The 18316-nt window shown below is 46.3% G+C and overlaps 1 long non-coding RNA gene across 1 annotated transcript in view; it reads left to right on the plus strand.

The window, feature by feature from the left end:
* Positions 1 to 18316, plus strand: part of LOC138265228 (uncharacterized) — a 288749-nt gene that overhangs the window by 8774 nt on the left and 261659 nt on the right. The gene's annotated exons all lie outside the window — the stretch shown is intronic.

The raw sequence follows: 18316 nt of genomic DNA on the forward strand, positions 1-18316 counted from the left end.
TTTGGTGTGCTTAAGGTAGAACGACAACCCTCCAGACGGTGGAGTTGCACCTCTTTAGAGGGATGTGGAGGTGCATAGAAAGTGGGCAAGGTGACAGACTGGCCAGAAATGGTGTTAGCACTTTAGGTAGGAAAGAAGCCCTAATGTGAAGCACCAGCTTGTCTGGAAACACATTCAAGTAGGGAGGCTTGGATGACAAAACCTGCTGCTCACTCCCCCTCCGGGCAGGAGTTATTTCCACAAGAAATGCTGTTTTGATTGTGAGCAACAGGAGGGGACAATTGTGTAGAGGCTCGAAAGGAGCGCACACAAAAAAAAAAGTAAGACCCAAATTAAGGGCCCACTAAGGCATAATGAAAAGGCGACGGGGGAACATATGTACAAGGTCCTTCAGAAATCTATAGATACTAGGGGATTTAGTTAAGGAGAGTTGGCCAGGCAGACAGAGCAGAAAGGTAACCCCTCAGAGTATCCAAAGCAGAACCCTGCAGGGCAAGGGTTAGAATAAAAAGAAGGGCATCCGAGAGAGAAGCAGAAATAGGTCGATAGATTTCCCTGCACAATATATTACAAATTTCTTCCATAAACAACTATATACAGTATTGGTAGAGGGACGCCTGGCTGCCAGAATGACTTTAGACTTCGGGAGGAAGGTCAAAAGCTGTGAACTGCCACTCAATCTCCACACAAGAAGACAGAGAGTTGACAGGTTTGGGTGGAGGACCCTCCCTGGCTGCTGCGACAGAAGATCCTCCCAAACGGGCAGTCTGATCGGAGGATCGATGGTCAAGTTCAAAAGCTTGGGATACCAGACTCTTTGTCCTCAGTCTGGAGCCACCAGGATGACTTGAGCCCAATCATTCCTGATCTTCTTAAGAACTCTGGGCAGGACTGGTATGGGTGGAAAGGTGTACAGGAGGCCTGAGCTCCACTCAAGATGAAAAGCTCCTCCGAGCGATTACCACCTTGGAAACTCCAATGCACAAAACTGCTGACACTGGGCGTTCTCAGCAGAGCAAACAGATCTAACCAAGGCTCCCCCATAGCTGAAAGAGACCTCACGCTACCTCTGGATGGAGACCCCACTCATGATCCGCTATGCATGGATGGCAGAGTTTGTCCATTCTGGCGTTCAGCGAACCTGCCAGCTGTTGACCCACCAGAGAAATGTCCTGCTGCTCCAGCCATGTCCAGAGACATAGGACCTTTTGACAAAGGGTCCATGACCCCAGCCCACCCTGTTTTATTTCAGTACCACATGGCAGTGGTGTTATCTGTGAACACCTTCACCAGCCTTCCTTTGATGGAGGGTAGAAAGGCTTTCAGTGCCAGTTGGGTCACACAGAGCTCCATCATGTTGATGTGGAGTCCAGATACTGCCGGAGACCAGAGCTCTCTGATCTCCAATTCTCCTAGATATACTCACCACCCCAGGAGTAACACATCTGTCACTACTGTGAGGTCTGATTGGGGAAGTGAGAGGGGTCTGCCTCTGACCCAATTGTTGTTCCTTAGCCACCACTGCTGATCGTTTTCAGTTCCCTCCAAGATCTGGACCATGCCAGAGAGATTTCCCTGATGCTGAGCCCACTGGAACTTCAGGTCCCACTGCAGAGCCCGTATATGGCATCTGGCATGTCACCAGCAGGATGCAGGAGGCTATGAGGCCCAACAGCTCCAGAGTCATTCTCACCAAAATCCAGGACAGAGGCTGGAACACCAGTATCATTGCCTGAATGTACTGGACTCTCTGCTTGGGAAGATACTGCACTGTGTCCGAAACAGCTCTGATAAAAGAAAGAATCTAAGAGGGAGTCACGTGTGACTTTGGCATATTGATGGTTAACCTTCGACTGCTGGAGGTTTCCGGTAGTCTGAAGGTAGGAGACGACGACCTGGGGCAAGCTCCCCTTCAACAGCCAGCTGTCGAGATGGGGCAAGACTGGTATCCTTGATCTCCGCATATGAGTCGCAACCACAGCCATCACCTTAATGAACACCTGAGGGGTGCTGGTAAGGCCAAAGAGGAGCACAGTGAATTGAAAGTGCTTGTGACCTACTGTAAACTGCAGGTAACATCTGTGGGCAGGCGGGATGAGCATATGGACATACGCATCCTGCAAGTTCAACGCTACCATCCAGTCTCCTTTGTCTAGGGTAGACAAGACCTGAGCCAATGTGAGCATCTTGAATTTTTCATTTTTGAGGAAATGATTGAGGGTTCTCAGATGTAGGATGGGTCGAAGATCTTTGTTCTTTTTGGGTATCAGAAAGTAGCGGGAATAGCAACCACTGCCTACCTCTTATATCCGAATCCTTTCTATGGCCCTTTGTTCAAGAGAGCTGTCACCTGATTGTGCATTGGAGGTATAGGGGAGGGTAGAATTGGCGGGGAGGGGAAGCCCCTCAAAATGATCTGTAGCACCTACCTTTCCGATATTATGGACTGCCAGTGGTGGAGATCACGGCTGATTCTGCCACCAACTGGATGCCCATGATCTTATATGGCAAGATTAAAAGGGCTTAGGGGCTGCAGCTGCTGGGGTGGTGGTGGTGGTGGTGGTTGTAGCAGGCATGTGGCTACCTGAACCTCAGGGTCAGTATAAACCGTGCCCACGCAAAGCTTAGAAATCTTGCCAGGGCGGTACCTGGCATAGGGTTGGTGTGGTTCAATGCCCCTTCTGTATCCACAAAAGGGGTGAAACGCAGACTGGGGATGCCGTGGGCAGTTGAGATCCCCAACGATTGGCTGAAGCCTGCGAGTTCTTAAAGTGCTCCAGTGGCAAGTCTGCCTTGTCTGCGAAGAGACGGGTACCATCAAAGGACATATCTATGAGGTTAGGCTTGACATCCCCTGAAAACCCAGATGTTCTCAGCCAGACATGGGGTCAAAGCTCCACTGTCAAGGAAACCGCTCTATCTTGCACGTCGGTTGTGTTCAAAACACACCTAATGGTGAACTTGGCTGCGTCTCTCCTGTTCTTGACCACTTGGGAAAGAATGGCCTGGGCCTCATGTGGGACCTGTGGCAGCATGTGCACAACCGTGTTCCACTGAGTGTGGGAGTAGTGGCCCAAAAGCATGTGGTGTTCTCCGACCACAATGCAAGGCCAGTGAAAGAAACATTTTTCTTTCCTAAGCTATCCAGCCTCTTGAATTCCTTGTCCAGGGTAAAAGCACCCTTTTACAGGAAATGTGACCGGGTTCTCTGAGGTGACACTCGATAAGTGGAAGGACACTGAATAAGTGAAGGGGCGGTCCCTGCAGTGACACTGGATAAGTCAAGGGGCACTCCCCGAGGTGACACTAAATAGGTGGATGGGCACTCTCTGATGTGAGACTGAATAAGTGAGAAGATGTTCTTTGAGGTGACACTAGATAAGTGAAGACGCTCTCCGAGGTGACACTGGATAAGTGACTGGGCTCTCTGAGGGACTGGATAAGTGAAGGGGCACTCCTTGAAGTGACACTGGATAGGTGAAGGGGGCTTTCTGAGGTGAGATTGCATAAGTGAAAGGGCGCTGTCTGAGACGAGACTGTATAAGTGAAGGGGTGCTCTCTGAGGTAAGACTGGATAAGTGACGGGGCTCTCTGAGGTGACACTGGAAAAGGGAAGAGGAGCTCTGAGGTGAGACTGGATAAGTGAAGGGGCGCTGTCGGAGGTGAGACTGAATAAGTAAAGAGGCGCTCTCTGAGGTGACACTGGGAAGGTGAAGGGGCTCTCTGAGATGAGACTCCCAGTCCGGCTTCCGCAGAAACCACAGCACGGAGACATCCCTCCTGGCAGCCACCAACGACATCCTATTACTCGTAGACCGCGGCAACACCGCAGCACTTATACTCCTAGATCCCTCAGCAGCTTTCAACACCGTCTCCCACAACACTACGCATCAGACTCAATGACATAGGAATCCGCAGAGAGCCCTGGAATGGATCCACTCCTTCCTCTCCGGGAGGATTCAGAGGGTCAGACTCCCGCCCTACACTTCCAGACCCACAGGAGTCAACTGCGAAGTCCCCCAAGGATCCTCACTGAGTCTCAAAGTGTTCAATGTATACTCTTGCTGCCATCATCAGAAGCCACGGTATGACACACAACTCATCATTTCCCTCACTGAAGACCCGGACACCGCCAAAAGGAACTTTCACTCTAGAATGGAAGTTGTCACTACCTGGCTGAGAGAAAACTGCCTCAAACTCAACTCCGATAAGACTGAGCTCATCATCTTGGGAAACGCCACCTCAGCTTGGGACAACTCCTGGTGGCCCACATCTCTCAGCGCCCCCCCGCACTGACTGAGCACCCTTGCAACTTAGGAATCATCCTTGGCTCCTCCCTATCAATGACCCGCCAGGTAAACTCTGTTGCCTTCTCCTGCTGGCACACACTCTGCAAACTTCGGAAGATCTTTAGATGTATCTCAGCAGACTGTCACAGGACAGTCACCCACGCCTTAGTCACTAGAAAGGTCGACTACGGCAACGCCCTCTATGCAGGCACCTCAACTAGGAACATCAAAAAAACTTCAACTCATCCAGATCGCAGCCGCCAGACTCATTCTGGACCTCCCTAGCTGAGAACACATCTCCCAATACCACAATGCAGGACCAGCCTACCCGAACCACTGCATCTCCTTCCACACCCCCACCAGATCCCTCCGCTCTGCCCAAATGGCCCTGGCCACCATCCCTCACATCCGCAAAACCACCACCGAAAGACGAGCTTTCATTTACACTGCAGCAAAGAGCTGGAACAACCTCCCCCTGCACCTCAGACAAAGCCAATCGCTCACCATCTTCAGGAAGAACCTCAAGATGTGGCTCTTTGGATGAGGCCCCTCCTCTCACCCCAGTGCCTTGAGACCCTCGTGTGAGTAGCCATGCTTTACAAATATTGATTGATTGAAGTGAAGGGGTGCTCTCTGAGGTGAGACTGGATAAGTGAAGGGGCTCTCTGAGGTGAGACTGGATAAGTGAAGGAGCTCTCTGAGGTGAGACTTGATAAGTGAAGGGGTTTTGTGGAAGGTGAGACTGGATGAGTGGAGGGGCTCTCTTAGGTAAGACTGAATAAGTGAGGAGCGCTCTCTGAAGTGAGACTGGATAAGTGAAAGGTAAATGTAAACTTCGCACTTGTATAGCGCACTACTCACCCGTTAGGGTCTCAAGGCGCTGTACGCATACCGCTGTGGAAGCCCTCCTGGCTTTTCCCTGTGAGGTGCCCACTGCTGGGCAACCCCCAGGGTGAAGCCAGGCATCCTAGCGCTGTCAGGGCCGTTGCGGAGATTAAGAAAGCTATTGCCCAGAGTTACAGAGTGGGACCCATTAATTAGATGAAGCGAGGCGAGAATTATCTGGTCCAAGGGAAATGAGCCCAAGACCCGCCAAGGCGGGAATTGAACCCTGGACCCGGGCCAGATCTCTGCATCAGGGTCTGCCGCTCTAATCATTGTGCCACACTTCTCCACTGTGAAAGTCACTCTCGAAGGTGAAACTGAAAAAGTGAAGGGTTGCTCTCTGAGGTGAAACAAGGTACATATGCTGGGCATTACTTCAGGACACCGCAGAGCAGGCCTTACATACTGTGGCACTGCTTGACAGTTGTCTGGGCTAGAGGAGGTAAGGGTTGGACATTTCTCTCCACCTTCTAGCTGTGATCCTTCATTCATAACACACCAAGCTAACACCCTTTTAAATCTATGCAGGCAGCACATTCTATAAACGACAAAACAACATTTAGATATCACTTGATCTAGTTCATGTATAAAGGGGCAGCTGAGTTTAGAAACCCCTCAAAATGAAAACCTATTAAACAAATGAGAATTGACTTTGGTTTCTTAACTAACTTCTCCTTTTATTTGAGGAAGAGAGGCGGTCGTTCATGTTACTCGCTCCACACCGGTGGTTCAAGAAAAAACATGCATGGTGCACGCATCTCCAAAATCACGTGACCTTATTAACAATAAATTAAAAAGACATCTAAATATTATTTTGGTATTTGCATGTGTGATACTACTGAATATGTTTGCAGATATTGTGTAATGGTCAAGAAGTAAGGAGGCTGCTTCAGAGCTCATACAAAACATGACATGATCCCTAATCCTAAATCCAGTGGTGAAATATTGACAACATTAAAATATGCTCCATATCTTACTGCATTAATATGTTCAACAGTTACTGGAACATGCAAATTGTACAGCATGACAACTCCAGCCTTTAAAGTGTGTGCTTGCCCAGTGCCTTGCACTGCATGCAGCATTATCTTTAAAGAAAATGCTTTAACTAGGCTTTGGGAAGCAATCGGTCTTATAGAAATATGTGCAAACAGCTTTTTAAGGAGGATGAAAAAAGTGTGTGGGGGGGTCTCTAAAAGGAAACATGTTAAATACATAACCGTAGTGTGCCACCAATTTTGGTTTCTCTCTGATATGTAACTGCATCCTGATATATAACACGAGTGATATACACTTACACATGTCAGTACAATTGGTTTTGTCAATAGTTGTTAGCTGTTTAAGATAACTATGTATCAACAATGCTTTGTTAATTAACATTGGAAATGTTTAAATTCTGGAATTGTGGGTCTGTGAATTAAATAGTATTGAGGCCTATGCAAGGAGTTTTGGCCTTCAGTTATGTGCGCTTTATGATAGATATGTATGTCTTTTACTCAGCATGTCTTGTCCGTCTGCACACCTTCAACCTCCTCTTTTTCCTCTTCAGCACCCTCTTTTCACTCTTCCCTGAATGCACTTCCTCGCATCTCCCTCACATCACCACTTTCAAACATACATTGCTCTCATTTAAGCAATTTATTTGCTTTTGCCTTGCACGTATTCTGGCGTCTGTGTACTTCCTTCACACACAATTCCACAGAATTTCAATTGCAGTTGGAATGCATGGCCATTGTTCCGTGTGCTCTGCAGAGTGGCCAACCCACTGGCAGGCACTTTGCTTTGACTTCAGCTTCAGTGTCAGAGCTCTCAGTCAAAGCCCCTCGTAAACACCTGGCATGGCTCAAACTGCAAGAGTAATAAGAGGCACAGCAAAAATACAAAAACACAACATGATAAAATAGCTGACACTTGTGGAACACAAAATTAAGTAAAACGTGAAATAAGAGGAACTAAATCACTGACATGTATTGCTTTGACCTTTTTAACATTCATTGTTCATAAATCAATCCATGTTTTTGGCACTAAACGTTAAAGGCACGAAAATGGGGCTATTTTTATCGCCATACAGCAAATAACTGTCTTTGATATAAGCACATTTTTCACCTGTTGTATTTGGATCAGCTTCGCAAGGGATCAAAAACTCTGCTTGTCTTTCGAATCAATTTTGCGGGGGAAAAATACAGCAGTTCTACGGGTTTCACAGTAAGGGGGGGTTAGCATGACTAGGGGTTTCAGCACAATATACATGACACAAGATTAGCATTATAACGCTTAGTGTTACCAAGGACAAGGCACCAAATTACACATGCTTGCATCCTCTCGTACATGTGAGGAATGGAAGAGGATGGGATCTAATCCTGTGAATGATGAATGGCTGCCTTCACGCAGGGACGGAGACTCTGACTTCTGAAACTGTGATGCTGAAAGCATGACTGACCTACAGTGGATACTACCATAGACTACAGTGTCAAAGAAGGACTTTAGAGCGGTATGCCCTGCGTCGTGCATCACAGTTCATAAAGTTATTTTACTGCTTGGCTTCTCCCACCTTCTTCAGAGCGAGGTGGGACAGGCAGCCTGGGACAGACAACACAGACCTAAAAACATCGATTTGTTTAGAGGTACAATCGTATCTCTAAATTAATTGATCTATTCAATATTTGTGCAGGAGTGTGTGGGGAATTTCAGTGGGATGTAGCCCCTGAGCCCTAATGGAGAAACTGCCCCTGCGTATATCACATGTCACTCATGTTGCAATTAATCCCTAACATCAAAATGGTGAGTTTGAATGCTAAATTATAGCATATGAACCTTAATTCCCTACAGCAATCCCTTCTTTCCTTCAGATGCTCTTTGTCATTGCATGACAGGTGTATCCATGGTCATGATGATGGCTGTTGACCTGTCTGCTGAGATACTTAAAGAACAAGTAAATGTCACTGTCGTTTGGAAAACATTGTTTTTGCCAATTATCATGGTTAATGGTCCAATGTATATTTTAAGTAACTTATTAGTGTGTGTTTGTGCGCACCCCAGGAAGGAAAGGACACAGGGTTTCGTAACTTTCGCTTAGGGAAGCGACACCTAGTGGAAGACAATAAGTGATTCCTACTTGCACGATTAATAAAGGAAAGAGAGGACACAAGTTATGGAAAAGGGATCATGTGATTTAATGGGTGTGGGGGGTCACGTTTGCCCTGCTGGAACACCATTTAAGTCAATGGTGCACTTAGAGAACACTAAATAACGGAAGAGGGAATGGGGCGTCTTCTTCTGGGGGATCTCCTATCATCTAGACTCTGCAGACATTATCCTACTTTGTCACTCCCATTATCTTTGGGGTGGCAACGTCAGTCCTGTGCATGCTTATTCTGTGTATTAGACCATGAGTAGAAGCAGGTGATGTGGTTATAGTTGAGCCCCCATTCCTGCACTTGGTGGAAAGGAAAATACTTTATAACCTGGCATGAGAACTCACGGGGGGGAGTGGGGGAAGGCAATATCATGGACTGGTGCAATATTCTTTGCCACAAATATGCATGCCATTTTTAGGAACAGAGAAAGATCTTATCCACTGGTGCCCTGTGATAAATGCTCTCATGTGATGGCTGACAAACCTGTATGATGCCTACCAAAATGTTCATGGTTAAGTACTCATTGCTGAGATCTGTATGCGATTTGCATGCCACAGGTTTCAAATATACAGTGGTGAAATCAGTATTTCATTCTTCTGAGATCAAAGAAGTGAGTACCGATTTAGATGGATAGTAATCTGTATACAGAATTGTTAGAAACTGGGTTTCTAGTTGGCAGAGGTACGCACCCTGTCCAAGCAGGAACCACAATCCTAGTCAGGGTAAGTTACAAACACACCCTGACTTAACCTGTGCTCACCCTCTGGTACCTTGGCATGGAGCAGGCAGGCCGGCTTAATTTAAGAGGCAATTTGTAAAGTATTTGTGCAACACTTCAAACAGCAAAACAGTGAAAACACCACACGAAAAGGAACCACACCTGGTTTCGAAAAATAGAACTTAGGGGCATATTTATACTCTGTTTGCGTCAGATTTCTGTAAAACATATGTACGCAAATCCAGCGCAAACTTAAATCCATATTTATACTTTGGCGCTAGACCTGTCTAGCATCAAAGTTATGGACCTTACACTTTTTACTGTGGAAACCTATCTTGCATCAATGAGATGCAAGGTAGGTGTTCCTGGGCAAAAAATGACTTTAAGGCATTTGCGCCTTATTTATCCTCCCGTGCAAATATTACGCACGGGAGGAGGAGGGTCTTAAATAAAGGCACTAAGCCTGTTTAGCGCCATTATTTAACGCCTGGATAAGGGCAGGCATTAGGTTACCTGTGGGCTCACTTCCATGGTTGGAGACCATGGAAGCAGTCTACAGGTGCCCTTCCCTGTACCCAGGGACACCCCCTGCCACCCTCACCCACCCCTGGAGGACACCCATGGATGAGGGACCCACCTAAGGTAAGTCCAGGTAAGTTTTTCAAATTATTTTTTTTAAGTGCCACGGGGGGCTAACTTGGGCCCCCCTACATGGCACTGTGCCCAATGGCCCCTGGGCATGGACATTGGCAGGGGGGCATGACTCCTGTCTTTGCTAAGACAGGAGTCATGTCCATTGGGGTTGTGCGTCAAAAATTGACGCTAGTCAGGTTAGAGTCAATATCTTTTACGCTAAACTGACTTGCACCATTCTTTGACGCACAACCCCCATTCTTCCCTGTGCCTCCCCTGTCCGGTTAGCGTAATTTATTTTGATTCTAACCGGGCCTTAGCGGCGGCTAATGTCATTCCTTAAATGTATGACGCCTGGCTGGCGTCTAGGAATGGCGGTAGCCGGCGTTAAACTTTTTGACGCAAACCTGCGATAGCGCAGGTTGGCATCAAAAAGTATAACTCAGGGCCTTAGTTTAATAAATAAAACAAGACCAAAAGGACAATATCCGATAAGTAAAACTTGAGTTGGGAATTTTTAAAGAATAAAGGCAAAATAATGCCTAGAAGCAATAAGCACTTACTTGGGACATCTGGTTGCGCTGGACCGGGACAAAGTCAAGAGTTCAGGCCAAACACGATGGAGCACAGGGAGGCTACAGGGACCCAGTGAGGCCTGCTGAACAAAAGTACATTAATCCTGATTGCATCAGTGAAGATGCGGAGTGCAAATAAGATGATGTGCAGGTGTCGATTCCTGCCGCAGAGGAGATTCATCTTCTTTTTTTTAATTACTTTTTTGAAATATTTTTCCCCTCACGCAGTAAAGGAGATGCGTTAATTTTCCACATGCAGCAGCAGCGGCGGCGATGCAGTGGCTTCGAGGTGACGCAGTTCTGAAGGTGATACACCGGTTCTGTCCTTGCAGCAGTGGCAATGCATCAGAGTTGATCCCCACAGTAGAGGTGATGAGCTGGTTCCAATCCATGCAATGGGGAGATGTGCCAGTTCTGTCCCTTGCAATCATGGCCATGCATTGGTTCTGGCTAGAGCAGTACTTTCTACCAACTTCCAAGGGCCCAGGACTGAATTGGCACCACTTGACGGAGCAAGACTCACAGTTGGTGTAGCAAGGGAGTTGGAAGTATTTTGCGTCCCTGAAACTTCAGGAAAACAGGAGACCAGTCAGCTGGCCCTTGGAGTCACTCTGGGTGTTGGGTTCAAGTAATGCGGGTCCATTACTTCTCACCCAGGCAAGAAGGGCAGCAGGTGTGCACAGCAAGGAAGCAGTTCTTCCAGAGCAGCAGCCCAGCAGAGTGGCAGTCCTTAAGCAGCAGGGCAGTCCTTCTTTCTGGCAGAATATAAACAGGTCCACAAGTATACTGAAGTGGAAGGGTTTGAGGGCCAGTTCTTATACCCAGTGGTGCCTTTAAGGTGCACAGTGTTCCTCCCTTCCTGCCCTGGATCCTGGTTCACTCTGAGGGATACACAGCTCTTTGTGGGGGGGGGGGGGGGGGACACAGACTTTTCAGGTGTAAGTGTAAGGCAGTGGCCAGTTCCTCCCTCCTATTGTGTTCTGATAGCCCATTCAGGGACCATCAAGTCACACCTAAGCTCCCAATGTGCGTCACTGTCTAGAGGGAATACCCAAAGCCCACCTGTCACCCACCCCTGACAAGTAATCAGAGACAGGCAGCAAGCACCAAATGGCTAAAGTAAGAAAAAGCCAACTTTCTAAAAGTGTCATTTTTTCAGAATTACAATTTAAAATCCCAATTAGCCATATGTTGTGATTTTAAATTGTGATTCCAGAGACACCAAACTCAAAACACCTATCTCTTTCAGAGTGTGAATTACCCTTATAAGATGTAATAAGATAATCCTAATGTTAACCTATGAGAGAGATGGTCCTTGCAGTAGTGAAAATCGAATTTAAGAGTTTTTCAGTACAGGAACATGTAAAACTTAAAAGTATATGTCCAACTTTTGAAATATACTGCACCCTACCTTTGGTTCTGTCTAGGGCCAACCCTAGGGGTGACCTATGTTTTAAAAAGGAAGGATTGGGCCTGGTAAAAGGGTTAGTTTGTCAGTTAACATGGCAGTTCAAACTGCATCCACTGGCTCTGCAATGGCAGTCCTGAGACATTGTTTAAAGGACTACTTAAGTGGGTGGCACAATCAGTGCTGGAGCCCACTAGTAGCATTTAATTTACAAGTCCTGGGCACATTTAGTGCACATTATTTGGGACTTATAAGTAAATTAAATATGCCATTCGGGTATATGGCAGTTGAACCATGTTTTAGGGACTGCGCACACACTAACGCGCAGAGTCCTAAGGCCAACAAAATGGAATTCTACACAAAGGGGAGGGAAAAAGGCAAAATATTTGGGGGTGACCCTGCAGAGAGGGTCATTTCCAACAAGAATGTTTTTTTGATGGTGTCTTAGATGAAAGTTTTAAAGTGTGAAAGTTTGATGATGTGGTTTCTGCTGAATCTTTTCTTCGGCAAGGCATGCAAGCACACAAAAAACAAAGGCAAATTGAATGATTGAAGGAGAGTGATTGGCCTAGAATTGCAGAATTGTTCACATGGAATAGCCTCCGATGATGGTGTGTCTGACTAAAAAGCTCTGTGCAGGCGTTAAAAATAGCTGCTAAAAATGGTGCAGTGGAATCTCATTTTGGCACAGGCATAATGTGGCGCAAGGGGTAACAAAGTGGTGCACTGCTTGCATTGCGCTACTTTGTAAATCTGGGCGGCGAATTTGGCCTCGTTGAGCCACATTAGCATCATAAGAATGACGCTAATGTAGCGCAAGGAGGCGCTAGGACTTCTTAAATCCGGGCCTATGTCTTTCTGTAGATTCCTCAATTTATGAATATCCTTGAAGTGCCAGACTTCATACAGAAACTCTATTTTTCCTAGGCAACACCTCACCAGTGTTGCCTGGAGGCACTATGTAGCCTCAGATGTGACTTCAGTACACATGGATTGGTTCCTGATACTTTTTCCACACCCTTTTAAAGCAGACGAATAGGAACCAAAAGACCATAAATGACAGTGACAATACAGCATAACATGTTTACATACATTTGCATATTATTAAGGAGGGCAGTAACTCAAAGGGGATGAGGGCAAGCAGTGAAGAATTGACAAATGTAGTATCCACGAAAAATATTGTTACTGAAGATAACTTTTTCTCCTACATGCAGATTCATCACCTTATTCCCAATAGCCAAAGAAGTCAGGAAACACAGGGCTAGCAAAATATCCTTTATTTGGAGTTTGAGCTGCGAAACAATAATATTTATGAAGTATATATAGATGACCTTGTGGCTGTCCTTCAGACTTTGAGAAAAGCTATGGAAGCAGCCATGGCTCTGGTGGAGTGGTTACAAATGCCAAGCAGAGAATCAGGAACAGTAGCTCTCAATCCAAACGCTAACCCAATTGAAAATGGGGTACTTGGTCAAAGCTTTGCTCTTTTTTCTTCTGAAGAAGCCCACAAAGATCTGATCATCAGCTCTGCCCTTTTACTGTATGGTGAATATGGAAACACGTGTCCAGATGCCCAGTCTATGCAGTGTCTTCCTCTTCGGTGGGATGAAGAGATGGAAAGAAGGATGGAAGAGTAATGGACTGGCCCATTTAAAAGACAAATACCACTACTGGACAGGAGGATGGGAAGACACAAAAAAAACTGTTTATCGATGTAAACATTGAGATTGGTTCTTAAACCAACGGGGCCTGAAGAGCAAGAGAAAATGTAGTGTATCACATCAGAAAGGTGAGAATGAAAGGGCTTTAGGCCTTCCAACCCAAACTACTGAACAAACTATAGCTAAACACATAAATGGTTTTTGTGGCAGGTTTTCTGGCAACTAAGATGAGGTCTCTAGATCACACCACTCAATTTCCGTGCATGTAGCTCCAGCATTTGGGGTAAAGACCCTGGCCACCCTGCACCAGGGGGTGAAGGAGGGACCTACGAGCTGAATTCCAACAGATCAGTGTACCAGATACTCATCACACGGCCCAGGGCAATCAGGATCAGCTGTGCTCGATCCTTCTGTTCCTTTTGTAGGATTCTGTATAGAATCTAGGTCATGGGAAATACAAGTACATAAAGCAGTCTCTGGGAAGTATATAAAGCAGGCCGTGTGACCCTCTGAATGGTGTCACTGAAGGCATTTCCCCCATGGCACCATTCAGAGGGAAATTTATGGCACAAAACACTTCATGACCTGGGCTGTGGTGAGGAGATCCACACATGCACATACATGGACACCAATCGGGAGAAGACAATGTTTGTCACTTCGGAAAGAAGTTACCACTTATGGTCTGCTTAGTAGAGGCGACTCAAAGCTTCTTCCCTCTCATTTGGTGTACCCAGAATGTGTGCCACTACTGTTGCTGGGCTCACTCTCGTAGTCAAATCACCTTCCAACACAGGGCCCATTATCCCACATCACCCTGTCTGTTGATGTAATGGAATGGACTGTGGTTGTGGTGTTGTCTGACAGAACTTAAATGGCATTCCCCGTGATAGAAGGAAAGACACCTTCATGACAAGATTGACCACGCCCAGCTCCAGCACATGACATGGACCTGGGCTGTTGCCCAGATGAGTGTACCAGCCAAACGATGAAATATCTGAAAACATGGTAGCCTGGAACTGCGTAGTATTGAAGGGCCAAACCACAGTCGGATAGAAGGGACCCACCCACCGGTGCAGATCCAGAAGAAAAGAATCCTAGATCTGCACCCAAACCTAGAGACTCCCCTGATGTTGGAGCAATTGGGCACAGCCACCAAGGGGATGCAGGAGGACATACGGGCAATATGTATAGGACTTAAAGAACAGGATTGAGTTCCTGGGCCAGAAATATTGAATGCATATTTAGAATATTGGTGATCCTGTGAGGAGAACAACAAACCTTTTCACAGGTTGTTTCTAGCAATACTCCTTGAAGGTCAGACTATATGTGGACATGAGATGAGGCTTCTGGGTGGTGATCGTTGTGCCAAAGTCAAGGAGAATGGTCATGGTGCTGTGAAGCTGTTCAGTACGCATTGCAGAAGGCCCTGCTTTCATCAGCCAGTCATCTAAGTGCATTAGGACATTGACTCTTGACCTCCACAGAGAAGCTGCAACTACGACCACATCTTGGTGAAAACTCCAGGTGCAGTTACCAGCCGAAACGGCAGACCCAATCACAGATGGTGCTGAGATACCATGGTGCACCATGGGGAGCTCCTGCAAGCGGGTGTTTTGAACTTGGCCTGCTAGGAGAAAACATTCAAGAGATGAAGATCGCGGATAGGTCTAAAGCCTCCATACTTCATGAGGCCCAAAAAGTAAAGGGAGTAAAACCCTGTGCCCTTTTCCTCCATGGGGCTACCCTAATTGGTGGATTGGTTAAGAAACGGGAGAACCACACCCTTCCACTAAATGTTGGCGGCATGAAAGGGAAGTAGTAAAATAGACTGGACAATGGTGGGGATTGGAGTTGCTCCTGTTGCTTCCATTTGTATCCCTTACATCCACCTTTTCACTTAATGAAGCATTACATATCTTGGGCATTTGCACTGGTTGAAAAGGTTGGTACTCTTATGTCCCAGATTAGCCTAAACAAATTTGTACTGGAGGGAAATTGTATTGCTGGGGAGGCCAGACCCAGCAAATGTGCTGTGGCTCTGTTCTCTTTGATGTGCTGCAGGGAGGGGTTGGCCTTCTCTCCAAACAGCCATTCATTCAACAATGAAGGACTTGTCCAGGAAGGTTGCTCGGACACCCCCTGACAATCTGGTATAACACATCTAACAGTGGCTGCATAAAGTGACTGTGTACTCATGGATTGAGCCACAGTGTCTGTGGAATCCAGGACACACTTCAGGAATCAGATAATTATTTACAGGATGGTAGAAATACCTTTTCCTGTTGTCAAGCAAATTAAAAACAGTTGATTTCGCTAAAATCGACAGGGCGTAGACCTAGTGACCCAAGCAACATGTGGTGTTTACCATGCGAAGAGCAAGGCTACCACAAGCAAACACTTTTGGCACATAGAGTTCAGACTTTTTGTCTGGAGGGGTCCCAGGAAAAGCATTTGGATTCAACTTAGCAGACGAAGCTTTGACAATTAGGCTCTCCAGAGAGGGATGTGATAACAAAAATTCTGGGTCACATGGTGTAGGTCTGTGTCAGAGTATTTTGTCTGTGGACTGCCAATCCCCAAGAGTGCCTTTTGACAAGGTAGCTGAAGCTTTGAAACTGCACAGGAAAGTTGTAATATTTCTGTCAAAATGTTAGATATGGCACCTGTACTGGCGAAAGTTAATTCTGCTGCTTCTGCAGATTTTCACATAAAGTGAACAAAAGGACTTCTATGGAAAGAGGCCAAGAAGGGTAAGGGATCTCTCTTTCTAAAGATATTTCTTGACCACTTGCATTTGGTAAGTTGAAGACTAAGGCCCATATTTATACTTTTTTACACAAAACTGCGTTAATGCAGTTTTGCATGAAAAAGTATAGCGCTAGCTAGCGCCATTCCAAGACGCCGGCCGGGTGCCATATCTATGGAATGGCGGTATCCGGCACTAATACCCTGTTAGTGTCCTTTTAAAGGACGCTAACAGGGTTGGGGAGGCATAGTGGAAACCGGAGCTTGTGCGCCAAATTATTGCGCTACACTGTTTAGAGCAAAAAAAATGCCTTTAAGCGGTGTAGCACCATTTTCTGGTGCACAACCCCCATGGACACGGCTCCTGGCTTAGTAAAGATAGGAGCCATGCTCACCAACCTAATGGCCATGCCCAGGGGACAAATGTCCCCTGGGCATGGCCATTGAGGCCAGCGCCATGCAAGGGGCCCCAAGTCAGGTCCCCCGAGCGTGGACAAAAAAAAATGAATAATACTTACCTGGGATGGGTCCCCCATCCTGTGGTGTCCCTCTGATGTGGGTGGGGGTGTCCCTTGTCTCTGACCATGGAAATATGCCTACAGGTCCCCTAACGCCTGCCCTTACCCAGGCGTTAAATAATGGCGCTAGGCAAGCTTAGCGCCATTATTTAAGGCCCCCATCCCCCCATGCTGGATTTTAGCACAGGGATAAATATGGCGCTAAGGCCATATCGTCTTTTTCTGGACGGGAACGCCTACCTTGCATCTCATTGATGCAAGGTAGGTTTTCACGTCCAGAAAACGACGTTAGTGCCATAACTTTGGCGCTAGACATGTCTAGTGCCAAAATATAAATATGGAGTTAGGGTTGCGCTGAATTAGCGTAGGAAAAAAATGGTGCTAATTCAGCGCAAACCGAGTATAAATATGGGCCTAAGTACAAGTATTGTAAAAGGAGACTAGGTTGTCAGCCTCCGAGTTATGATCGACTGTGTGACTATGCAAATGACAAGAGCATCAGAGTCAGATCTGGAAAATTCCTCCATAAAGACATACATTTTTGGGCCCTACAGAGGAGTTGTGCCAAAAGTTCACCGAAGTAGGCATCATCTTTGTCCTTTGCCACTCAGGTGATGAATGCCACCTATCAAGGTTTTGAAGGAAACTCTGCAATCAGCTCTGACCATGACACCAGTGACACTATTATGAGCTGCACCCAAGCACTCATTGGGCAGCATCCAGGAGGGCACTGACTTTACCAAAAGTGGCCTATGGGCTTCAGCCTGAGGAGGTGCACCTTTCTTGTCAGAACCACCAGAATCACCAAGCCAGCAGGAGTGGACTTGCCCTTAGGGAGTGGTAAAGCTGAGTAAGAGAACATTCAAAAGAGATTCAACATGGCTTGTAATAAGGACTTAACCTGCATATGGTTGGCCAGTGGAGTTGGCCAGCTTCTTCATCTTCAGAATCCGAATTAGGTCCAATGAGGAAGAAGAGTCCATAGCTGGGTACTGGTGACCAGACTCAGAATGGTGCCAGGACCAGAATTGTTTCATTGAGGATGAGGTGTTTTCTTTCCTGTAATGTTTTGTGTTTTTAACAGAGGAGGGAAAAGTGACACAAGCAGCAAGGGAGTTAAAATGAGAAGGACAAGAAGGTGAATCACAGGAGTTAACGTGGAACAGGAAGTAAATGTGAGCTACAGCCTCATAGAGTAAAGATGAGTCAGAGAACAAGTAAAGATGAGAATCAGAGGATGAAAAGAAGGCAAAGTAAATGTGAAATAGAAAGTTGAACAGAGGCATTAAAGGTGAGAGAGAAGAAGTGATGAAACAGAGGATGAGAAGGTGAGGAAAGGGGAAGGAAAGGGACACTAGGAATAAAAAGTGAGTGATTGAGGAAAGTGAGAAGATGAGAGAATAGTGAGACACTGAGGAAAGAATAATCAAACTCTTAGGAAATATGCTGTAAAATAAATAAGAGACAGAATGATGAATGGTGAGATTGGGGAAGGAAGGGTGAAAGATGCAGCAATATGGACAAAAGGGAGAAAGTACAGGATGAATTGACTGCAGAAGTAAAGGATGCAGCACATGAAGGTTGAATGAACATGATGAAGAGGTGGAAATGCAATGTAAAAGCTAAGAAGGCTGAAACAACATGAGGAACTTTTGGTTATGTTCCAATACTAAGGGCCGTATTTATACTCCGTTTGCGCCGAATTTGCGTCGTTTTTTTCGACGCAAATTCGACGCTAAACTAACGCCAA

This window comes from Pleurodeles waltl, chromosome 11 (genome assembly GCF_031143425.1).
Source record: "Pleurodeles waltl isolate 20211129_DDA chromosome 11, aPleWal1.hap1.20221129, whole genome shotgun sequence".
In the NCBI taxonomy this organism is placed as follows: domain Eukaryota; kingdom Metazoa; phylum Chordata; class Amphibia; order Caudata; family Salamandridae; genus Pleurodeles; species Pleurodeles waltl.